The sequence below is a fragment of the Hyaena hyaena genome, unplaced genomic scaffold (assembly GCF_003009895.1).
Source record: "Hyaena hyaena isolate Hyena2069 unplaced genomic scaffold, ASM300989v1 scaffold_419, whole genome shotgun sequence".
NCBI lineage: Eukaryota > Metazoa > Chordata > Mammalia > Carnivora > Hyaenidae > Hyaena > Hyaena hyaena.
Window position 1 is genome coordinate 1,523,405 of NW_024081053.1, and position 26,464 is coordinate 1,549,868.

Sequence of the window (26,464 nt, forward strand, 5' to 3'; positions counted from 1 at the left end):
CTCATAAGGCTAAAATAAAAATGTTGTCTGGGGCTACACTCTAATCTGAGGTTTGGAATCTTCTTTCAAAATTATTGGTTGTTAACAAAATTTAGTGTCTTGCATATGGAGGACTGATGACCCAAGGCTCTTCCTATCAACAACATAATGCTGTCAGCTCCTAGAAGCCATAGTAAAATCCTTGCCTCATGAACCCACTATAGGCATGGATAGTGGCATGGTTAGGCAGCTCACAACATGGTTATTTGCTTCTTCACTGTCAGTAGGAGAATTTCGCTTACTTCAAATCTTTCTGATCCTTTTAAGGGTTCTCTGCTTAGGTCAAACCCACCTAGGATAATCTCCCTTTGAATAAACTCAAAGTTAAGTTATCATGTATCTTAATTTTACCTGCAAAATATATCTTTCCATGTAATTTAACAATGACAAGAGTGATATACCATCATATACACAACATTTAAAGTATGGAGATTTTATGGAGTTTGTACAGGAGCAGGTAGGAATCTGTAGCATCATCTTAGGCTCTTGCCTTCTAGTATCTATATCCTTTATTGGGAAAAAGGATTAAAATATTATTTATTGAAAAAGGAATATATATGTTATATAGTATGTTATACTACACACACTGACATACACATCATTTACTGACAATTTCCTAAAACTTTAGTGGTGATTTTGGATGGGCCAGAGACAAAGTGTGAGCGATATGTTCAGTAATGCAAATATATCAGGGCATAAATTTCTTATAAGCAATTTTACATTAAATTAACTGGAATCTAGAATCCTATGTTTGCTTTTCTAAAAAAAATTTTAATGTTTTATTTATTTCTGAGAGAGAGACAGGCAGTGTGAGCAGGGGAAAGTCAGAGAGAGAGGGAGACACAGAATACAAAGCAGGCTCCAGGCTCTGAGCTAGCTGTCAACACAGAGCCCAACGCAGGGCTCGAACTCACGAACCGTGAGATCATGACCTGAGCCAAACTGGACACTTAACCAACTGAGCTACCCAGGCACCCCTAGAATCCTGTGTTTGGATAATCTTTCTGTTCTATAGAGAAATGACTCTGCTTTATCCATACTATCACACCATCAAGATGAAACTATAAGCAATCTTAATGATTGTCTTGCAAGAATATTTTGTCTGTAATTATTGTGCCCCTGAAACAACATACAAAAGACTGCATGATAAATTATAGGTCATTTTGTAGAATTACCACAGCTCTACAGATTAACAACTTATTTATAATAGAGCACAGTCACTTCTGAACTTACCATGGCAAGCAATTCTAAAACACATTGTTAGCTCAGAGGTAAAAGCAGTCACTAAATTATGCTATGCTGTGATTTCAAATGGTGCATCAATAAACCAGAATTAGAAATTCATATGAAGAGAGCCAATGTGTCCTTTTGGCAGACCACTATTTTGATATTAATCTGCCTTTGATTTTCAGAATAGGTTCACAAGATATAATGGGGCCAATACTGATGCCAAGAACATCACCTGGGAAGTTGTTAAAAATGCAAAAGCTAGGGCCTCATTTCAGACCTATTTAATGAAAATGTGAATTTTAACAAGATTCCCTAGGTTATTCAAAGGAACATTAAATTGCAAGAAGCACTACTTTAGGTTACAACATTCACTGTGTGGTGAGGGAACTATGTATCTCAAATGGTACAATTTGTCTGAGACTCCAGAGCTGGTTAGAGGCAGAGCTGAAAGTAGTAGCCAGTTCTCCGGTCTCCTAGCCCATCACTCTTCCAACACTTTTTTTTTTTTTTTAATATTTTTATTTATTTCTAGGAGAGAGAGAGAGAGACAGCGTGAGCAGGGGAGGGTCAGAGAGAGAGGGAGTCACAGACTGAAACAGGCTCCAGGCTCTGAGCTGGCAGTCAGCACAGAGCCCGACGCGGGGCCCGAACCCATGAACCGCGAGATCATGACCTAAGCGAAAGTCGGACGCTCAACCGACTAAGCCACCCAGGCGCCCCTCTTCCAACACTTTTATTTCTCATGTCAAAATAAGCCCTTAAGTTTAGGAGAACAATGACATCAAACATAAACTGATGAATTAGGTATTGGAGTCTTTATGCAACATGAATTTATTTCAGAATCCTACTATTACATGGTAAATTAAAGGAAATAACCACAATAAGAGAAACAAAATTTCTCTTACACTGCTCATTTCTAAAAACAAAGAGTGATGAATTTCAGAAAGGCAGGCAAAAGAATGGGGTAATCTACTATGAAAATAGCAATAGCCAAACTCAACATGTATAAAAATGGGCTGAATCGGGGAGCCTGGGTGGCTTAGTCGGTTAAGCATCCGACTTTCGCTTAGGTCATGATCTCGCGGTTCGTGGGTTCGAGCCCCGCGTCGGGCTCTGTGCTGACTGCCAGCTCGGGGCCTGGAGCCTATTTCACAGTCTGTATCTCCTTCTCTCTCTGACCCTCCCCTGCTCACGCTGTCTCTCTGTTTCTCTCCTAGAAATAAATAAAAATTAAAAAAAAATTTTAAAAATGGGCTGAATCACTTACCAATTGGTTATCTACTCACTGGCAAAGCTTCACTTTTTTATAACTGTTTCTCTCAGTTCCTAACATCTACATAGGTCACATAGCATATAATCAATAACCTTGGGATGATGATAACATAATCTCTTCAATGATTTTCTAAATCCTGGGAAAAATAATTTTGTAATAAGGTGAAATGGTTTAGTTTACATTTGAATTTCTCATTATTATGCACAATAATAATTTTTGGTCCTCTCAGTGGTGTGAAATTATAAAAGCAGTATTGCTTGCTTTGTATGTGCCAGTATTAAGTAATTGGCAGCAAAGCTTGACGTTTACCAGATCATTTGTTACAGAGGAGTAGAATCAACTTAAACAGTTTCCACTTGTGTATGTGTGTGTGTGTGTGTGTGTGTGTATGTGTGTGTGCGTGTGTGTGTGTGTACCATTTTTGCTTCTTAAAATGGGTATATAAGATCAACACTGCACCTATTTGCAAGGCTTAAAGGAGACTGACCAGAAGGTAGTTTATTACTTAATGCTAGAAAACTAAATAAAAAGGGGGTAAATTTTGTTTAATCTTTAGTTAAGCAATTAACAAGAGAAAAGAAGGATCTCTGTTCTTCCATAGGTAACGAATATTTTACTCCAGTAACAGTTCTAAATTATTTTACTGTGGCTACTGTTACTCTAAGGAATTTAAAAACTACTCTTTAAGGGGCGCCTGGGTGGCTTAGTCGGTTAAGCGTCCGACTTTCGCTTAGGGCATGATCTCTCTTAGGTCATGATCTCGCGATTCGTGGGTTCAAGCCCTGCATCGGGCTCTGTGCTGACTGCCAGCTCAGAGCCTGGAGCCTATTTCAGAATCTGTGTCTCCCTCTCTCCCTGACCTTCCTCTGCTCACACTGTCTCTCTCTCCTAGAAATAAATAAAAATATTAAAAAAAAAACCCTACTCTTTAAACCATTCTTGCATATCTATAACTATTTGGCACTTTTAGTAGGAAGTGCCTGTGTACATGTTTATAACGTATACGTATATATACACATAAATGTATATACAGTGATGGCTATAAAAACCAATATAGTAAAATGATACTTCTGCCCCAATAAACTATTTAATCACTTCCAACTTTAAAATGGCCTTAACTTTCAAAGTTTAGCAGGAATAATTCCATATAGCTATACAAAAACTCCCAAGGTAACAGTGATTCTCTGCATAGTCTAATATAACTAATAATGGTGAGAACAGATTTTCCTGAAAACAACTTTGAAAGTTTATATAATGCCTCCGTTCCACGTAGGCTTGTTTGCTGATTGGCATTAACTGTACTTTTCTAGCTTCTGAAAAACTTTTATTATTATTAAAACTCTATGGGGCATGTGGGTGGCTCAGTCAGTTAAGCATCCGACTTTGGCTCAGGTCATGAGCTTGAGCTCCATGAGTTCGAGCCCATGTTGGCCTCTGTGCGGACAGCTCAGGGCCTGGAGCCTGCTTCATATACTGTGTCTCCCTCTCTCTTTGCCCTTCCCACTCATACTCTGTCTCTCTGTGTCTCTCAAAAATAAATAAAGACATTTAATAAAAGTTAAAAAAATAAAATATTTGTCTAAATACTGTAAAGGAGTTCAAAGAAGTGTTATGTAGGTTCTGTTGCAGACTTTTAGATTAATACTGTTCTGTTCCTTTTCTAGTCATATTTATCTTCATCTTGAAATGAGCTTGGGATATTGATTTTGATGGTACTCTACCTTGCCTTTCATTTGATATTTGCTTTTATTGATTCTGTTTTCTTCTCCTCTGTCTTTTGTTTTGGTGTTGCGGGTTTTTTTTTCTTATGGTATCTTTGAGGTTAATGCTTTTTAGGTTGCTTAAAAGGAAAGATACTTGCTGTTATTCTGGAATGAATAATTTAACTTTTCTTTAGAAATGTTTTTTACTATATATGTAAAAGGTTTAATTTTATCCTTTTTTCAAAGAGAAAATTTACATTAAATTTTCTATATGTTATTTGAAATTGTTTTGTATTTGCTTACAGGAGAGAACTCATTATATTTTTATGTTAATTCTACTGGATCAAAAGTTAGACACAATCTATGTAACAAAGGTTATGAGGAAGATGAGATATATACCATAAAAGTGTGATATGACTAAAGTACTATCATGTAGAAGGCATACAAATGGATTAGCACAGGATTTCTTAAATTTGGCACTATTGAGATTTGCCTGCATAATTCTTTCTTGCGGGATGCTGTCTTGTGCATTGTAGGATGTTGAGGAGCACCTGTGCCCCTGCCCATGAGATGCCAGAAGCACATTCTTTTCCTGACCCACTCATGACAATCAACAATGTCTACAGCTATTGATACTGTCTCCAGAGGGGCAAAATTACCCTTGGATGAGAAGTACTGATTCAGGAAAAGGGAATTGTTTAAAACTAAGAAAATCTTGAAATCACAGTAAAAGGGTTTAACAGGATAATTACAATAAAACATTCATCTCAAGATGATTAAATTTCAACTTGTAATTGGTCAAAATAGAACCTTAATTGATATAATTTTGAGGCAATTTAAATTCTTGGTAGGGTAAGTGATTCATAAATAATAGGTATTTTTTTCCTGACTAGTAGACAAAGATATAATTTGAAGGTGTATTGAGGGTCATAATGTTGAGATTAGGGAAGCAAAGTGGGTAAGACTAATTGTGGGCAGGGGCACCTGGGTGGCTCAGTCCGTTGGGTGTCCGACTTTGGTTCAGGTCATGATCTCATGCTTCACGGGTTCGAGCCCCACATTGGGCTCTGTGCTGACAGCTAGCTCAGAGCCTGGAGCTTGTTTCAGATTCCGTGTCTCCTTCTCTCTCTGACCCTCCCCTGCTCACGCTTGCTCTCTCTCTCTCTCTCTCTTTCTCAGAAATAAATTTAAAAGAAAAAGAAAGACTACTTGTGGCCAGATTCACTTCTGGAATCATGTGTGAAAAGTATCATGGACTTGTTTATGAGGGAAGCCACTATATGTAACTCGTGAAAGTTACTGTAAAAACCAAACATGTATTTATGCTCCCTAGAAACTGTCCTAAGGTCATACAGATGAAGTAACATTTATTAAAAAATTCTACTAAGTGTCAGTAAGATCATCAATAGTCTTCGATAATTAAGCACAACCCACTTCCTCCCTCTGTACATCTAACAGTTCATGTACAGAGTTCATTAACACTTCCACCCTGGGCAGGTGTGGCCAAAAGAATGGTGCTCTCAGTCGAAGGTTTTTATCTGAAAGGGGCAGGATTCACACTGTTGATGAAATAGACTTCACTAAAATGTCCAACTAACTCACTAAACAGATAAATAGGAAAGCAACACCCCCCCACCGTGGGGTATGGGGATTTAGTATCCAGAATGGCTTCAATATATGATCTGAAATTTCCAGTTTTAATATGAAGTTACTAGACATGAAAAGAAATAGGAAAATGTGGCCCATAGTAGGGAAAGACGCATATAACAGAAACTGCCTGTGAGAGGGCTCAGATATCAGCTTTAACAGAGTCTTCAAAGCCCCAACTTATATGTTCAAAGAATTCAAAGATCTTACGCTTAAAGAATTAAAGATATGATGATAATCAATCATCAAATATAAAATATTAATACATAGATACACATTTTTAAATTTGATTTAAATTTAGGTTATTTCACATACCATGTAAAATTGGTTTCAAGAGTAGAACCCAGTGATTCATCACTTACATATAACACCCAGTGCTCATCCCAAGTGCTCTTTTTAATGCCCATCACCCATTTAGCTCTTCCTGCAACACAATACCCCTCCAGTAACCCTCACTTTTTCTCCGTATTTAAGAGTCTCTTATGATGTGCCTCCATCTGTTTTTATCTTATTTTTCCTTCCCTACCCATATGTTCATTCGTTTTGTTTCTTAAATTCCACAGCAAATAAAATTATATGTTTGTCTTTCTATGACTGACTTATTTTGCTTAGCATAATATACTTTTGTTCCATCCATGCCATGTTGCAAATGGCAAGATTTTATTCTTTTTGATTGCCAAATAATATTCCATTATATATATCTCCCACATTTTCTTTATCCATTTGTCAGCCAATGGATATTTAGGCTTTTTCCATAATTTGGCTATTGTTGATAGTGTTGCTATAAACATTTGGGTGGATGTGCCTTTTCAAATAAGCATTTCTGTATCCTTTTTTTTTAAATATTTTTTATTTATTTCTAGGAGAGAAACAGAGAGACAGCGTGAGCAGGGGAGGGTCAGAGAGAGAGGGATTAACAGACTGAAACAGGCTCCAGGTTCTGAGCTGGCAGTCACCACAGAGCCCGACATGGGGCTCGAACTCACGAACTGCGAGATCATGACCTAAGCGAAAGTCGGTCGCTTAACCGACTAAGCCACCCAGGCGCCCCAAGCATTTCTGTATCCTATGGTTAAATACCTAGTAGTGCAATTTCTGGGTCATAGGGTAGTTCTACTTTCAATTTTTTTAGGAACCTCCATACTGTTTTCCAGAATGGCTGCACCAGTTTGAATTCCCACCAACAGTGCTAAATTGTTCCCCTTTCTCCACATTCTCGCCAACATCTGTTGTTTTCTGCATTGTTAATTTTAGCCATTCTGAGAAGTGTGAGGTGGTATCTCAGTGTGGTTTTGATTTGTATTTCCCTGATGCTGAGTGATGTTGAGCATCTTTTCATGTGTCTTTTAGCCATATGGGCATCTTTGGAAAATTGTCTATTCATGTCTTTTACCCATTTCTTCATGGGATTATTTGTTTTTTGGGGCATTGAGTTTGATAAATTATTATAGATTTTGGACACTAACCTTTTATCCAATATGTCATTTGCAAATATCTTTTCTCATTCCATTGGTTGACTTTTAGTTCTATTTATTTTTTCCTTCCTCTGCAGAAGGTTTTCATCTTGATGTGGTCACAATAGTTCATTTTTGCTTTTGTTTTCCTTGCCTCCTGAGAAATGTCTAGTAAAAAATTGCTGTGGTTTAGGTCAAAGAGTTTGTTGTCTGTTTTCTCCTATAGGATTTTGATGGCTTCCTGTCTTACATTTACGCCTTTTATCCATTTTTAGTTTATTTTTGTGTATGGTGTAAAAACAGTGGTCCAGGTTCATTTTTCTGCATGTTGCTGTCCAGTTTTCCCAACACCATTTGATGAAGAGGCTGTCTTTTTTCCATTGGATATTCTTTCTTGCTTTGTCAAAGATTAGTTGGCCATACATTTTTGGGTCCATTTCTGGATTCTCTACTCTGTTCCATTGATGTATATGTCTGCTTTTGTGCTAGTATCATACTGTCTTGATGATTACTGTTTTGCAATACATCTTGATGTCCGGAATTGTGATGCTTTCAGCTTTGGTTTTCTTTTTTAACATTACTTTGGCTCTTTGGGATCTTTTCTTATTCCATACAAATTTTAGAATTGTTTGTTGTAACTCTTTGAAAAATGATAGTGTTATTTTGATTGAATGTGTAGATTGCTTTGGGTAGTATTGACATTTTAACAACATTTGCTTGACCAATCCATGAGCATGTCATGTTTTTCCATTTCTTTTTGTTTTCTTCAATTTCTTTCCTAAGCTTTCTATAGTTTTCAGCATATAGATCTTTTACCTCTTTGGTTAAGTTTATTCCTAGGTATTTTATGGTTCTTGGTGCAATTTTAAATGGGATCGATTCCTTGATTTCTCCTTCTGCTGCTTCATTATTGGTGTATAGAAATGTCACAGATTTCAGTACATTGATTTTATGTTCTCAGACTTTGATGTATTCATATATCAGTTCTAGCACTTTTTTGGTGTAAATTTTTGGATTTTCCACATAGAGTATCATGTCATCTGTGTAGAGTGAATATCTGATTCCTTCCTTGCCTATTTGGATGCCTCTTATTTCTTTTTGTTGTCTTATTATTGAGGCTAAAACTTCCAGTACTATGCTGAACAACATTGGTGGGAGTGGACATCCCTGCTGTGATCCCGACCGTAGGGAGAAAGCTTTCAGTTTTTCCTCATTGAGCATGATATTAGCTGTGGCTGTTTGCATATGCTTTTATGATATTGAGGTATGTTCCTTCTAACCTTACTTTCTTGAGAAGTTTTGTCAAGAAAGAACGTTGTATGTTATCAAGTGCTTTTTTTTTTCTATCTATTGAGAGTGTCATATGGTTTTTATCCTTTTATTAATGTGATGTATCACATTGATTGATTTGTAAATACTGAACCAGGCCTGAAGTTGAGGAATAAATCCCACTTGATTGTGGTGAATACTTCTTTTAATGTATTGTTAGATTCAGTTGGCTAGTACCTTGTTGAGAATTTTTGCATCCATCTTCATCAGGGAAATTGGTCTGTTGAATAATTATTTTAATGTATTGTTGGATTTGATTCACTACTATGATTTTGAAAATTTTTGCATATAGTTTCATCAAAGATACTGTCCTGTAGTTCTTTTTAGTGTCTATTTGTCTGGTGTTGGAATCAAGGGAATCCTAGCTTCATAGAATGAGTTTCGAAGCTTTGCTTGCATTTTTATTTTTTGGAACAGTTTGAGAAGAATAAGAATTTACACCTTTAAATATCTAGTAGAATTCCCTTGGGAAGCCATCTGGATCACAATTCTTATTTGTTGGTAGATTTTTGATAGCTGATTCAATTTCTTTGCTAGTTATGGGCCAGTTCAAATTTTCTATCTTTATTTGTTTCAGTTTTGGTAGTGTGTGATTTTTCTAGGAATTTATCCATTTCTTCCAGATAGTCCAGTTTGTTGTCATATAATTTTTCATAATATTCTCTTATAATTGTTTGCATTTTGAGGTATTTCTTTGATCTCTCCTCTTTCATTTGTAATTTGATCTATTTGTTTTCTTTTCTCTTTTTGATAAGTCTGGCTAGAGGTTTATCAATTTTGTTTATTCTTTCAAAGAACTAGCTCTTAGTTTCATTGATCTATTCTACTCTTTTTTGTTTGTTTGTCTATCACTTATTTCTGCTCTTCTCATTATTATTTCCCTTCTTCTGCTGGATTTAGGCATTATTTTAGGTGTAAGGTAAGATTGTTTATTAGGACCTGTCTTGCTTCTTAAGATAGGTCTGAATTGCAATATACTTTGCTCTTAGGACTGTCATTACTGACCCCAAAGTGTTTGAACTGTAATGTTTTCATTTTATTGGCTTCAATATATTTTTTAATTTCTTTTTTAATTTCCTAATTAACCCATTCAAAATTTAGTAGGATTTCTTTAACCTTCATGTAGCTGAGGGCTTTCCAAAATTTTCTTGTGGTTGATTTCAAGTTTCATAGTGTTGTGATCTGAAACTATGTATGATATGATCTCAATCTTTTTGTACCTGTTGAGGGCTGATTTGTGAGCCAGTATGTGGTCTATTCTGGAGAATGCTCCATATACACTCAAGGAGAATGTGTATTCTGCTGCTTTAGGATGAAATGTTTTGAATATATCTGTTAAGTTCAACTAGTCCAGGGGTGCCTGTGTATCTCAGCTTAGGTTAATATCCGACTTCAGCTTAGGTCATCATCTCACAGGCCATAAGTTCGATCTCCATATTGGACTCTTGGCTGTCTACAGAGAGCATGCTTCAGATCCTCTCTCTCTCTCTCTCTTTCTCTCTCTCTCTGCCCTTCCCTACTTATGCTGTCTCTCTCTCTCTCAAATATGAATAAATTTTTATAAAAAAGCCCAATCAGTTCAGTGCATCATTCAAAGCCGTTGTTTCCTTGTTGATCTTCTGCTTAGATGATCTGTCCATTTCTGTAAGTGGATTATAAAAGTCTTCTAATATTAAGGTACTATTGTTAATGAGTTTTGTATGTTTGTTACTAATTGATTTATATATTTGAGTGTTTCATGATAGGAGCATAAATATTTACAATTGTTAGAACTTGATGTTTAGACCCCTTAATTATAATAAAATGCCCATTTTCATCTCTTGTTACTGTCTTTGCCTGATCTAGTTTGTCTGATATAAGTGATATAAGTATGGCTGCTCTGGCTTTCTTTTGACATCCATTAGCATGAGGGTTCCACATACACTTACTTTCAATCTACAGATATCTTTAGGTCTAATATGAGTCTCTTATAGGCGGCATATAGATGAATCTTGTTTTTTTTTAATCCATTCCAATAACCTATGACTTTTGATTGGAACAATTAGTCCATTTCCTTAAAAGTGATTATTGAAAAATGTGAATTTAGTGCCATTGTGCTACTTGTTGAGTTGGTGTTTCTGAAAATGTTCTCTGGTCCTTTGTAGCCTCTGTTGCTTTGGTCTTCTTTATTATCTCCACTCAAAGAGGCTTCCTTAAAATTTCCTGCAGGGCCAGCTTAGCGGTCAAGAACTCATTTAGTTTTTGTATTTGTTTTTGTTTTTGTTTGTTTGTTTGTTTGTTTTTTGGTCTGGGAAACTCATTATCTCTCCTTCTATTCTGAATGACAGTCTTGCTGGATAAAGAATTCTTGACTGTATATTTTTCCCATTTGGCACATTCAGTATTTCCTGTCATTCCCTTCTGGCTTACCAAGTTTCATTGGACAAGTCTGCTGCTAACCTTTTGTGTCTACCCTTGTAGGTTAATGACCTGTTGTCCCTAGTTGATTTTGGAACTTTCAAAATTCTTCATCTTTATATTTTGGCAGTTTCACTATAATATGTTGTATTGACCTATGTTTGTTGATTTTGAGGGCAGTTCTCTGTGCCTTTTGTACTTGAATGCATGTTTTCTTCCCTAGATTAGGGAAGTTCTCAGCTATAATTTGTTCAAATAAACCTTCTGCCCCCTTTTCCTACTTTACTTCTTACAGGACACATTTGATAGGATGTTCTTTCATTTTATGGAATCACTAAGTTCTCTAAGTCTCCCCTTATGATCTAGTAGTTTTCTTTTTCTCTTCTTTTCAGCTTCATTATCTTCTACAGTTTGTCCTCATTATTACCCTTTTCAATCCTCATTGTGACTGTATTCAGTTGGTTTTGCATCTCAGTTATAGCATTTTTAATTTCAGCCTAAATTTTAGGTCTTTGGTCTCTGCAGAAACGGTTTCTCTAGTGTCTTCTATGCTTTATTGAAGTCCAGCTGGTATCTTATGACTGTTGTTCTAAATATTTGTTCAGATATATTGTTTATATCTGTTTTGAGCAAGTTCCTGTGATTTCTTCTTGACCTTTCTTTTGGGGAGAATTCCTCCATCATGTCATTTCGGCTAAGTTTCTGTCTTTTATGTGTTTTAAAAGCTTGTTATGTTTCCTGGACCTGAGACTACAATGCTACTAAGAAGGAGTCATACACTGTCCAGGGCCTGGGACTTTAGAAGTGTTTATGGTATATGCTGTGTGCACTCTGCTCTTGTGTTTTGGGTGCTCTTTACCACTGGTCGGTCCTCTGCAGAGCTCCTCCTTGTTTGCATTGGGGAGTGCTGGGGAGTGTCTGGAACTTTAACTAGGTGTGCTACAATTTGTTTATTAAAACAAGCATTGAAAAAAAGGGGAGAAAACGGATTTCAAATAAAGAGAAAAGGAAAGGGAACAAAGAAACTCAAATAGTGAGTCAAAAAACTATAAGGCTGATTACAAAGAAAAAGGGAAAAAAGAAGAAAAGAAAAAATCAAAAGGAAAAAATGAAGAAGTCTTACCAACAGAGAGAGAGAGAGAGAATAAAATGAAAACAAAACAAAACAAGAAAACAATGAGCCTGATTCCACAAGAAAAAAAAAATCAAATAAAGGTAAGCCTGGTCCAGTTCCACCAGAGCTGCAGGTGTCATTTTGAAGTGCTCTTTTTAGTGTACTTGGTGCATGCAGGGTGCTGGCTGTGCTGGTCTTCTGGAGGGGAAGCCTGCCATGTTGGCTCAGAGTCAGTCTTGCCCCAGTAAACAAGCAGTTGCGAGGCCAAGGGAGGGCAGGGTTTGGTGTAAGCAGTTCCTGCCCCCACTGGGGAACAACTATGTTGCTCTCTGAATTCCCACTGTGTTGGTGTTGGGGGGAAAATGGCACAACTTCAATCTCTTGTCCTCAGACAAGATCCTCTGCTATTCAGGCAACCCTCACAGAATAGTGAGGGCAGTTGGCTTTCCCTGTACCACAAGTCTCTTGAATTTTTAATTTGGCACCAGGCTGGGACTCAAAACTAAAGGACTCCGCACCATGCACACCCATCCTGCTCCTCTGGAGTAAGCCTCTCTGCACTGTGTCTGAAGTCCTTTGTTCCTGAAAAACAGTTTCATGTCTGCTCAATGTGTGGAATCAATGGTGTAGCACTGCTAAAAGCATCAAAGGTTATAGTCCCTTTGGGTGTGCCCTGTATCCTGCTGATGAAAGGCCTTTTCTGGTGCCTGCACAGTCTTTTGTCCTTGGGGAGGCAAGGAAAATACCCTCTTCCAAAAGTACTCCAGGAAGGAGAATGATTTCTCCCAATGTACCCTGGAGATCTCTACACTATGCTATGCCCTCTGGGCCAGCTCCTTCTTCTCCAGGAACACATGCCACAGCTCTGCTTCAGAGAAAGTCACCCACCTCCAAATCCTCAGAGTTTGAGCTCTGAATGATATTTGAAAAACAAAACAAAAGAAAACAAAACAAAACAATCAGGGGCACCTGGGTGGCTCAGTTGTTAAGGTCCAACTTCGGTTCAGGTCATGATCTAACCATTCATGGGTTCAAGCCCCACCTGAGACTCTGTGCTGACAGCTCAGAGCCTGGAGTCTTCTTCAGAATCTGTTTCTATGTCTGTCTCTGTCTCTTTCTCTCTCTCTGCCTGTACCCCAGTGTATTTTCTCTCTCAAAAATAAATAAAAATTTAATAAACCAAGTGAAATTTAAAATAACCAAGTGAAAACTCAAGTTAAAAGTACAATAACTCAATGAAAATTCATCAGAGGACCTCAACAGTACATATGAACTAGCAGAAGAAAAAAATCAGCAAATGTGAAGATTGACCAATAGAAATTATGCAATTCAAAGAACAAGGAAAAGAATAAAGAAAACTGAACATATTCTCAGAAAAGTATACAAAATATTAAGCAAATTAAAATACATGTAATATAAATACCAGGAGAGAGAAAGGAGAAAAAATTCTTGAAAAAAACTGTACCTGAATACTTCACAAATTTGATGATAAATATTAATCTACACATCCCAAAGTTCAACAAAGTCTAAATAGTATAAACAAAAGTATATACACAGAGAGATACATCATAGTAAAATTGTTGAAAGACAAATTGTTAGAAAGATACCAACTACCAAAAACAACTCTGGAAGAAATATAAAACCTCAATAGGCCAATAATAAGTATAGCAATTAAATTAGTTATTTAAAAAAGTTTTTTCACAAACTAATGCTCAGGAAGCTTTACTGGTGTAGCCTACAAATTGTTAGAAAAAATAATTCATACCAGTTCTTCAAGAGTCTTCTAAAAGGAGAAGAGAGAACATTTTCTAACTAATGCCATGATGACAATATTACCTTAATACCAAAACCAGACAAAGATGTCACAAGAAAATAAAGCTGCTGTTTAATTTTTTTATGAATATAGACACAAAAATTATGACAAGATACTAGCAAACCAAACCGGCCAACAAAAAATCTAAGAACTATACCATGACCGAGTGAGCTATGTCCCAGGAAATGAAAGTAGTATTAACATTCAAAATAAAATCATATAATATACTACATCTCTAAATAAAATACAAAATCATATGATCATCTCAATAGATACAGAAAAAGTCTTTGACAAAATATGACACCATTTTATAATAAAAACAAAAGAGAGCAATGAGTAGAAGGTAACTTTCTCAAACTGATAAAGGGCATAAATAAAAAACCTACAGTTAATGTCATATTTGAGTTAGAAACAATGAGTTCTTTTATTCTAAGATCAAGATATTAGAACAAAATAAGGACATCCACTCTTGCCACTGATACTCATCATTGTACTGGAAGCTCTATCCAGGGCAATTAGGCAAAAAAATTAAATAAATAGTTTAAGATTGGAAAGATAAAAGTAGAATTGTTTCACAGATTATGTAATGTTGTATATCCTTAAGAATACAAAAAATTATTATTACAACAGATAAATGTACCAAAAAATCACTAAGATATTTGATTATTACCTAAAATAATACAATGCAGTCTTATTTTTACCTTTAATTAGTTTTATTAAAAGATTTTCACCAAAGTAACCACTGAAAAGTTAATCATAAATGAAAAAACAAGTGGGAATCAATATTTTTGCAACTCCTTATTACTAATGAACATGTATCTTCAACATAAATAAGTTACTACTTAATAAGGAAATCTTTAATAAATCATTTGATAAAAGGAGCAAAGCAATTTACTGAGAGAGAAACACAAATGGCCAAGTAACACTTAAAAAGTCTTAACCTTAAATGAGCACTTCACCAGTCATATCTGTCACAAAAATGTTTGATCATTGTTAGCATTAGTAAATGCCTTAGGAAGGCTACTCTGAAAGCACAGCCTGAGATTCTAAAATTTCTGTTCTAGTGATTTCTTGGGAGAGGGCCTAGGAAATTAGAAGTGAAGGAAGGAGGTAGGGCTTAAGAAAAAGCTCAGAGAGGATGCAGTCAATGCAGAGGATGATACTAGCCTCAGCCCAGCTCTATGAGCAGCTGAGAGCAGGAATTTCAACAGTCTGTCCTACTATATGAGGCCTTTGGCCAGTTACTGGTTGTAGGCTCCCCCCATTCCTAGATTAGAATGTATAACCAGCAAAGAGATTCTGGGCCGAGCACTAATACATCCACTATAGCAAGTGTTTAGAAATTAGGTGCTTTCAACTCTACTAATTAGAGTATACACCAAGACATGTTGAAGAGTGTTTTGGCAATATTTACTAACAAAAATGTGTTTATATACTTTAACCCAGGAATTCTACTTCTGCAAATATAAATGACATACACACTGTCCTTGCTCTATTGCTGTAAAAAAAGGAATGTCAATGTTTATTGCAGAATGTGGTAGGTAGAATAATAGAACCTCCACAGCCCAATCCCTAGAACCTGTGGGTTATTAGTTTACATGGCAAATGAAATTAAAGTAGCAGATGGAATTAAGATTGCTCATCAACTGATCTTAAAATAGAAGCAGCATGCTGGATTATCCAGGTGGTTCCAAAGTAATCACAAGGTCTTTTATAAATGGGAGTGAGGAAACCAGAGTCACAGTGCTGCAGTATGAGAAGGGTTCCGTTCACTGTTGTTGGCTTTGAAGATTGAATGTGTGCTTGAGCCAAGTAATGTTGGCAGCCTCTAAAAGCTGGAAAAGACAAGAAAACGGAATCTCCCTTAGAGCCTCCAAAAAGGTATGTGGTCCTGCCAACACCCTGTTTTAGCCCAGGGGGATCCATTTCATACTTCTGACCTCCAAAGTGTAAGGTAAGAAATATGTGCGGTTTTGTGGTAACTTGTTACAACAACAATAGGAAGTGAATACACAGGATTGTTGAAATTATCTATAATAAGGACTAATCATGCCACTGATAATGAGAGTGGACAAAGGAGAAGGATAAATCAAAGACAGGTCTAATAGGTGAAACTAAACATTTGGGATATGTTGATGCTACCATTATTTTTTAAGTGAAAAGTGCTGGAAAAGAATAGTTGCACGGGTTGGTTTGTTTGGGAAAGCACTTTGTGAACTATAATAAACTTGAGGTCTAACTATGATATTTAGATGGGCAAACTACAGAGCTGTCATAATGAAGCTTTGCTTTAACCACATTTGAAAGGGTTGAACAGTGAATAAATGAAAGGAAATAGAAGCTGCATGTAGTTATTTCTAGAAAGTTTGCTGTGAAAAGGTGAGGAATTTGGTGGCTGTTCAAAGAGGTAGAAAGAGGTTAATAAGTGAAGAAACCAGTACAAAGGAAGAATTTGAAATTTAAAGGAAGGATCGGTAATTAATCAAGTTCTCAAAGGAAATGTGCAACAATAATATATGGGATCTAGAGATTATTACTGCTGATTTAATTTCAGTTGCTTTTATTAAAGTCGTTTGTAAGTAAATGAAAATTCTGTGGAAATTAGTGGGACAATATTGGTAACTGCCTTACCATCTGTGTTGAAACGTATTTGAGGAGTTTCTAATTTAAGTAATTCCAATTTATATAATAAAATGCTTTTATTCATTTTCCTCTTGAATACCCATGATGAATTAGATCAAACAAAGTCTCTTTTGGTTGGTTAAATGGTTTTTGTCTCTACTTTCTCAGTGTCTTCCAATGTTAAACAGATTAAAACACCTTGTAAATTTCTTTTTAGGATCAAATACGTTGTGATTAAGATTACTAATAGGACTAATTGATCTGCTTTAAGATCCTGATCAAGCTTTTAGAGTTTTAGTAATAAAAGACAGGCATAACCTTTCTAGTAGAAAACAATAAATATAAATATATGTAAAATATTACATGTATATATAAATTTATGCATGTACATACGTACATAGGCGTGCATGAATTTTTATAAGGTAACAGTTGTGGCTGAGCATAGTTCAGGAATATGGTCTATTTCTGGATCATGGAATTGTCTGGGAGACATTGCAACTAAATATAAGGATGTCAAGTAACTTAATGAACTAATAAAACACACTATAAGGATAACAAGAGACTTGGTGACTTAAAATGTTTGTGAGAATATTATCTACAAAATTATTTTGATATAATGCAGATGTAAAGTGGGCCTATCTTTACACAAGTCTAGCTTAAATGCCTAGAATTTTCTTTGGTTTGAAAGCAATGGAAACATAACAAACACTGACTCCCGTGTATGTGATACACGTATATGATAACAAATCATTATTTCCATCGATCATAGAGGACTGGATTGTAGAATGTAGTAAGAATTGACAGTCAGGATGGACTAAGAAAACTAATAGTATAAGGTCAGTGCTAAGCAGGAGACTAGATTGGTGAGAACATAGCAGCTGGAAGTAAATCATTTTATATACCGTTTCCGTAAGAGTAAAGAGAAAAGTTTTGTCAACACCTTAGTCATGCAGTTTTCAACAGAGTCCCTGTAGAAAGAAAACAAGTTTAAAATATACATGTATAAAACTTTATGTATGTATAAATATATAGTTTATATATAAAAATCTCCATGCAGAAGTCAAGAAGATGCAGTGCATCAGCAACTTAATAGAATATTAGTCAAAACAATAGCAAAGATAAATGAGCAGTCAAAAAAGAGTACTGCTCAATTTATACCCTCAAAGGAAACCAAGGATAAGCAACCAAGAGGTTATTAGAACTTGCTTCAGTGAAGTCACTGCTCCTTACAGCTTTCAGACCTGAGCCAGGTTAGACTAGAGCCCACTGACTATTGGGTAGGCTTGGTTCTGAGGAGAAAGGACTCTGCAACATCATAGTTAGTACACATGGTGGTGACTCTCTCAGTTCTTCCTCCAAAAACCTATGGTCATTTGCTTTCACAACTTTACATTAGGGAGAGGTATTGTGAGGATTGTCAGAATCACGGTTCAAATTGACATTGACTCCCAGAAACTCAAAGCATTCTCATGGCTTCCTTTATGATTGGGACCATATAGGGGCTAGATAATTAAATGGATGTGGGTCTGTGGATCTACATGATGGTTATCTCCCTGGTCTCTGAATATATAATTGGAAAATACATACATGGTATTTAGTAAAACTCTACATTAGGGTCTTAGTATGCAAACTAAGAATAATCATAATGGGGAAAAACCAAGTGTGAGTCTCTGAAGCTGCCCCCTCTCATCTTCATACGTTGGATCCTGTACAAAAGTGGATAGTAGAGAATAGCAGTAGACTACGTCAAACTCTGCTAACTCACAGCTTTAACTGGGACTGTAATAATAGCAGATTAACATAGTCTCTGGTACACTGATGCTGCCTTTGATTAAAATGCATTGTTTTCTTCAAGAATATAGGATTAGAAGCAGTACAAATTTACATGGAAATCACTACAGATCGTTTTTCTCCCTAAGACTATCTTTGTTCCCCTACCCAATAGTGTAATATAGTATGAATAGACCTGATCTTCTTGACATCTTTCAGCATATATGTAGCATACAACATCATGCTAATTAGCCCAAAGGAGAAAAGCACATTGCTCACACATAGATGACCAACACATTGGAGGTCTTGATAGCATGTATATACTCCTAACACTGGGAGGTAACGTCTGTGAAGTTTCTGGTTTGACACCTCTGTAAAATATTTGAGTCCAAATGGTTGGCCTGTCAAGATATTCCATATGAAGTAAAAGACAAATTTTTCATCTTGTACTTTCCACTGTAAGGAAGGAAGAACAATACTAGAAAGACCTCTTTGGGTTTTGAGCAGTATATTCCACAACTGAGGAAATTGCTCCAAATCATGGTCCAGGATACAAAAAGCTTACAGCAGTGAGTCGAGCTCAGAGTTAAAGAGCACTGTGGCAGATACAAGCTAGCAATGGTGAGAAAAGATACTTTGTGAAAATGTAACAATCTTCATTGGGAGAGTGTGCTGCAGAATCTGGGGTTTTGAAAGAAGGTCATTTCACTTTGGTGTGCTTCTTGGGTAAGTGACCATGCTTCCACAACTACCCCTCATGAAATGGGCTCTCTCAAATCTACCTAGTCATAAGATTGGAGGGGTCCAGAGGTGGTTCATTGTAAAACGGAAGTTCTATATCCAGTATTTGGCATGAGTAAACCAAAATAGCAAAAACAATATGCATGGGTAGGTAGCCTCAACTACTAAGTCATCAAAACTGTTGTACCAATGCTGCTCTCTTAGCATTATCTCTTATCACTCAGGCTATGACTTGTAAGGTGACTTTGTTATGCGAGTTCAAGATGAAAATGATGACATCTGCAGTCTAGCTCAACTCTCAGTCTGGAAAGATAATGAAAAAGGATAGCCCTAATGAGCAGAACTTCATGCAATGTACTTGGTTATTCATTACATGTGGTAAGAGAGGATACCTAAAGCAGCTTATACACACACACATATACACGCACACCCCCACATGTATACACACCCACACCCACATCTACCCACATCCACCGGCACATATATATATATGCACACACACAGGTTCACATATATATTCAAATACATATATGCACACACATACATGTGCATGCACACACATAAATGCACACAGGCACACATATATATGCCTGCAGGCAATGGAAACATCACTTTGCTGATGATGGTCAGAGGCCTAGAAGGAGGAAATAGTGATAGTGGTCTAAAACAGAAAGATACAGACATATATTTGGGAGTAGGTACAAAGTAAGAAGACCTTCATATTACATTATAAAGACTATTAAAGGGTACTTCAGCAACCAAGCACACAATCACTCCACCAGTTCACCTTAGTCTTTGTCATCGGACACCTGAATATTGACAAATGGGCACATGAACTAATTGGCCATTGTGGCAGGGATGGAAGCTCTATATGGAAAACAACTGATGTATCTACTGCCAGTACTGAATGATCATCCTGTCAATAACAGACCATTGCTGAGTCTCTAATATGGCACCCTTTCTCAAGGAAACAAAGCAACTAGTGGAGGCAAATAAAGAACATTGATCTTTTCTTCCTTGGAAGGGCCAGTGATTTATTCTAAGAAAATAGATAGATATTTTAGGTATGAGCTTTCTTTTCTGCCTTAAGTGTTTTAGCCAGCCAGCACCAGTATCTGAGAACTTATTATTCAACCCACTGACAAGAAATTCATTTAACTTCATATCAGACCAGGTTTCAGCAGAAAGAAGGTAAGAGTGTAGGCACCATGATTATGGTCTAATATAGTATATGAATGCCCTGCTGAAGGCACATCTGATGTGCCTACTCAGAAATGATATTTGGCAAAGATGGAGTGAATCCTCCATGATGAGTTATTGTATGGCACTATGCACCAAGTAAGAAGAATACATAGGTCTAAGAAGCAAGGGATAGAAGTCAGGGGTCCATTTGTTCTCATTCCTAGTGATTCATGTGAATTTGCACTTCCTATTCCAACTGTTTAGACCTCTGTGGGGTTAGAGACCTGATTCCCAGAGTAGAAGTAATTCTGCTAGAGGTTACAGAGAGAGAAATTACATTTTAAGGTATGTCTGATCTTAGCTTACCTTGGGATCCTTGTGTTAACGGGTAAGCAGGCAAGAAGAGAAATCACTATATTAGATATAACTGATCCTGAACATCAGAGAAGGTCAAGCTGCTATTCCACAATGGCACTAATATAGAATGTGTTTATTAATCAAGTTTTATGTGTGGGTGCCTCATGGTACTCTCTCCCTCAATCAGTTTTGGTAGGAAATGAACAAGCGTGTTATATGCAACAGACACGTAGAAACGCAATAACCGAATAACTACTATGAGCCAAGGACAGTAATAGGAACTTTGTGTGGATTATTAGAGAATCTGAAGACATCAGGCAATTTGCTGAAGGTCACATTGTAAGTAGAACCACCCCCCCCTCCCCCCCAGGTGGATTTATTCCCTATAGAAAGGATGGTTTACTGAACTACCTATATATCTATATTTATATATATATATAAATATATATAGTGTTATATATTCTAATTCCAGAACAGGCATATCTGCCAATTTTTTGCATGGAATTTCATGACTATTCCCCATTATTGGAGATTACCACATATTCTATCACATCATCTGCATCTTCTAATTTAGAGTTCTTATAAGCCTAGAACAACTCTTTCCATTTAGTATCAATTACTTAACACCCACATCAGAATTTTCTGCTTAGGATGTTGCTAACAGTGCAAATGAAGAATAGTGCAAAACATCAGAAAATAGATTTTGACCATATGTAGACATCTATCTAAGTTGATCCTCTCATTTCCACACAGTATGGAGTGTTAAATTCTGAATTTATTGAGGCCATGACTTTGTTGGTGAAAAATCTGTTTAATTACCTAAAATGTTGCTTGGGTATGTACCAATAAATAATCAAAACAATGCATCTGTGTTACTTCTCCCATTTGAATTATTGCACTCTTTCTAAATGAGTTCTAAAATGTCAACAATTTGATGTTTTATCTGTATTCCTTATCTCACAGTGAAACACAAGGCCCAGAGTACTGATAGAATGTTTATCACCACTGATGAAACACTTTAAACCCAGTTTTGAAATCTAACAGCAGAATTGCCTTATTGGCCTCTTTTTCTTTTTATTAGAATATAAATTTGACATATATCCTGGAACATTTCACAATTTTAGAACAAAAGACAATGCCCTGTAAATTTTCTTGTGATTATAGTGATTTTAAAATGTCACACAGTAACCCATTAGGAGAGGAAATATTTACTGTTATAGTACCATGTATAATGAAAACAAATGCTATATGAGGGGAATTTTTGATGCATATAAATGATAAGTGAGAAGAATAAATAAAAGAGATGGAAGGAAAAACATGGAGCAATGCTTGAAATAACCTTACTAAAGTATCATAATTTTCAAAAGTTCTTTAAGGTTTTTTTACAAAATCCGAGGAAAGTGGAAACTTCATGCTTTCATGTGATCATTTCAGGCTTAAGGTTTTTTTTTTTTTTTCTTTTGAATATTCACTGCAAAGAGAAATGCTCTTTAAAGACTATTTTCTCTTATCTTCTGCACGTTGTGGCAATACTGACAGTCATTTTTCTTTTAAACTTTGTTCCATATAATTGGATTAGTATCATTCTGTAATGCATTTAAATATCAAATTAATTCACTCCATGCTACTGGGGTTGATTTCTTGGTTTTCTTCTTAATAAACTGTCAGATGTTACTATATTAGCAGGGGAAAGACTGGTGTCACATATTTGTTACATACGTTTTAAAATATCACTATGGTATCCTAATTCTTCCTGATTACATAATGTTTTTCTCTTGAATTTAAACCTCTGCAAATCTTGATTCTAAGAACGTATTTAAAGACTGACAGCAATTACAATGTGTCATGATAGTTGTTTAGGTTCAGTTCCATGGCTCTGAACAATGGAGGCACTATTGTCAAAGAGACCAATGCTTTCTCCCCTGGAAACCATTTATAAAGGGTTCTATAAAATTATTAGGGATAGGATGACCGTTGTTTCATGAGCCTTAGCATGTTTCCTTGATCCATGGCTGCTATGAAATGATCTAGAGATATAATCTTAGATTTGTAGAATGTTAGGAGACCTATTCATTGTGAATTTTTAGGATGACAGAAAAACCTCTCAGATTAGGTTTTAAGTGAATATTAATTTTAGCCTATTTTGTGACTAGAAATAGAAAAAAAATTCTTCCTGAGAAAACAATTATAATACAAGGTTCTCCCTAAATGTGTAGTTGAATTAAATGGGTAGTGGTTCTTCTGTATTAAACAAGCACATGGATTATCATCTAACATCTAAATGTAATAGAATATTTTTGAAGATCTTTAAAATCTGATTCTATAAAATCCCCCACACCCAAAAGATGATTATTTCCTTTATTAGAGCCTGTCCGAATTGTTGGATAAGGTTATACCATTGGGAATTAATAGTAAATTTAAAACATCAGGTACCCTATGGAGATTTAAGAGCTATTTATTTTTCAGCTAACTGCATTGGCTCATAACTATACAATTTACAATTAGTCTATTTTTTTTTTTTTTACTAAATTAAGCTAGTATTTAAAAGATGCAAAAGCGTTCTTTTATTTTATTTTAATTTCTTATTATTCTTTAGTGTTCTTTTATTTATAAACATGTAGAGTGGTAGAAAGCAGATATCTGCTCACCAAACTCCGTATTTCATGCTACTGATACATAGCTCGTCTAAATTCCCTAGCCCAACAGTTAAATGTAGGCATGTGACTGAGTTCTGGTCTTTGGAATGTGGGCAGAAGTGATGGGCACTACATGACTGTCTGACCCATGTAAAAATCTCCCAGGATGTTAGTTTTCCTTACATGGTCCTACTCCTGTGTGTATTACAAATTCTAATTCCCTCATTGTAGGTAAACTAACAGCCCCACCCACTCAAAGCCGCCCACATCCTAATCCCAGAAACTTTTGTAATCTTCTATAGCAAAAGAGATTTCAGACTAAGGGCCTTTAAAATAGGAGATTATTCGGGGCGCCTGGGTGGCTTAGTCGGTTAAGTGTCCGACTTTCACTTAGGTCATGATCTCACGGTTCGTGGGTTCGAGCCCCGCGTCGGGCTTTGTGCTGACTGCCAGCTCGGAGCCTGGAGCCTGTTTCAGAGTCTGTGACTCCCTCTCTCTCCGACCCTCCCCTGCTCACGCTGTCTCTCTCTCCTAGAAATAAATAAAACATTAAAAAATTTAAAAAAAAATAGGAGATTATTCTAGATTATACAAGTGGGTGCCTAATGTCATCATCAGGTCATTGTGAGGGGTAAGCAGGAATGCCATAATCAGTAAGAGGCATGACCATGGAAGGAAAGATGGATGTGGTGCAGGGCCAAAAGTCCAGCAACATGAGCAGATACTAGAAGTTGGAAAAAGGCAAAAGCATGAGTATTCTCTAGAGCTTGTAGAAATGATAGATCCCTGCCTACCAATTTTAGATTTTTGGCCTTTCAGGACTGTAATACAGTACAGTTGTGTTGTTTTAAATTCCTACATTTGTAGTAATTTGTTACAGCACCAATATAAACATAACCTCTGAATATTTAAATATATTAGAAAACATAAGCAGTTTATACACAAGCCATATTCATGGACAATGAATCCAAGTGTTGCTTATTAAATGTATATATTAGAAGATGTGCATTGGGTATTTCTGAAGTAGTTTTTATGTGGATGATGCCATAAATTTTTAATGTGTATTTCAAGAGATGCAGTTATTATCCCCATTCTACAGCTCGTAAATTTTCACAGAGCATATGTTCTATTATTAATCCTTTTATTTTCTGACTTTATATACTGTGTTTGGAAACCTTTGATACAGCTCAAATATTTATTTCCAGTTGAGAGTTCTTTCTGGCCCCGGAACCTACCCTCCCAAATGGCTTTTGGAACATCTCTGTTTAGATGAACTGTAGCCAATTCAGATCAAATATATCTAACATTAACTCTGTCTTCTATCATTTGTTTTTCCTCTGGTGAATTCTCCATTCTATCAATGGCTTCACTATGTACCCAGTCATTCAAATCAGGGTCCTAGAATTATTCTTTTTATCCATTCCTCACTACAATCAAAATCTTACAGAATACAAACTACATATTCTCACTGGTAAATTTTTTTCTCGCAGGGATACACATTAGCAATTATGAAACTGTGCATACCTAGATATGAACACCTATTTTACAGATGATGAGGGTCCATTTTCTCACTGTCAGGAAAATAGTTAGAAAGAGAATGCTAGAATGAGCTATTTGGTACCAAACTGGAGTCTGAGATGTCAATATGAATACATATACTTACAAATCTAAACCATACACATCCATACCAATAACTAGATAGATACAAATACAGTTATTTTACATCTTGGCATATAAATGTACATTTCCTACCTTTGTTCACAGAGATGGCTTTGAAGGGGTATTGAAATAGCAACAAGCATACCCAGCATTCCAATCCAGGTTTCTAAATACCCTCTTGAAATAAAAGAACTCCTTGGCTGATCTTAAAATAGGAGGAGAGAGGGGTGCCTAAGTGGCTCAGCCAGTTAAGCTTCTGACTTTGGCTCAGGTCATGATCTCCCAGTTCATTGGTTTGAGCCCCATGCCAGGCTCTGAGCTGATAGCTTGGAGCCTAAAGCCTGCTTGGGATTCTGTCTGTCTTCCCCTCCTCCACTTGTGTTGTCTCTTTCCATCTCTCAAATGAATATACGTTGAAATAAAAAATAAGAAAAAATAAATCTGGGACATCTTTTGTGCCAAAAGTAACAATATGCTCAAAAAAAAAAAAAAAAAAAAAAGAGGGGCTTGCCAAGGGACACAGGAGCCAAGTTGAAAGAGCTCCAGTAGTCAAAACTGGAAGAATTTGTGAAATAAGAAAGATTAGTATATGGTTATAACCTCAATAAAAAATATAAATATGCCTGAGTCATTTCTGATATAAATAAATTATTGGATAATATATAAATGGAGAAAAAGGAATGGCTTTCATAAAATACTAATTACTGTAGAAATGATAAGGGAAATAGACCATCACTATTAGAACATAAGCATAATAATGACTACAGGCAAGAATAGTAATTCGAATAATAAGTAGGTAAAACTCACAGAGCCTCAAATTAGCACTCTTTGGCTATACTGTCGTGGTGTTAATTTATGTCCACAAATTTTAAGAAGTGAAGCTTAATTTCTTTCATTTTTAATTAGGGATGTACCTAGGACCCCTTTCTAATGAATACAATGTAAAGGGGAAAAAAACCCTTTCCAATTGAGAAATTTTGCAAGCACCACCTTTACCAAGAGATCAAGATCAGCATCAGTAATAAGACCTATTGTATCTAAGATGTATCTAAGATGCTTTACATCTTCAATATGCTTCCTCTAAATCCATAGCATCAATCTAATGACAAGATACTGGACAAATTCATATTGAGTAACTTTCTTCAAAATCCATGATCAGTAGTCTTCAAAAGTATCCATGTCATCCAAGACTAAGACTAATGAACTGTCACAGATTGGAAGTGACTAAGAGATAAAATTAAATAGAAGGTAATAACAGGTAGTCAGATTAGATCCTGGAAAAGAAATGATGTTAGTGGAAAAATGGAAGAAATTAGAAAAAGCTGCTAGCTCAGTTAATAATGTTATGCCAATGCTAATTGCTTAATTTTAAGTAATCAAATGTTGACACTGGGAGTGAGTTGGTTGAAAGGTGTTCTGAAACTGTACTACACAACACTGCTCGAAGTCTAAAATGACTTGAAAATAAGTTGCAAATATCCTATCAAAACAATCTACT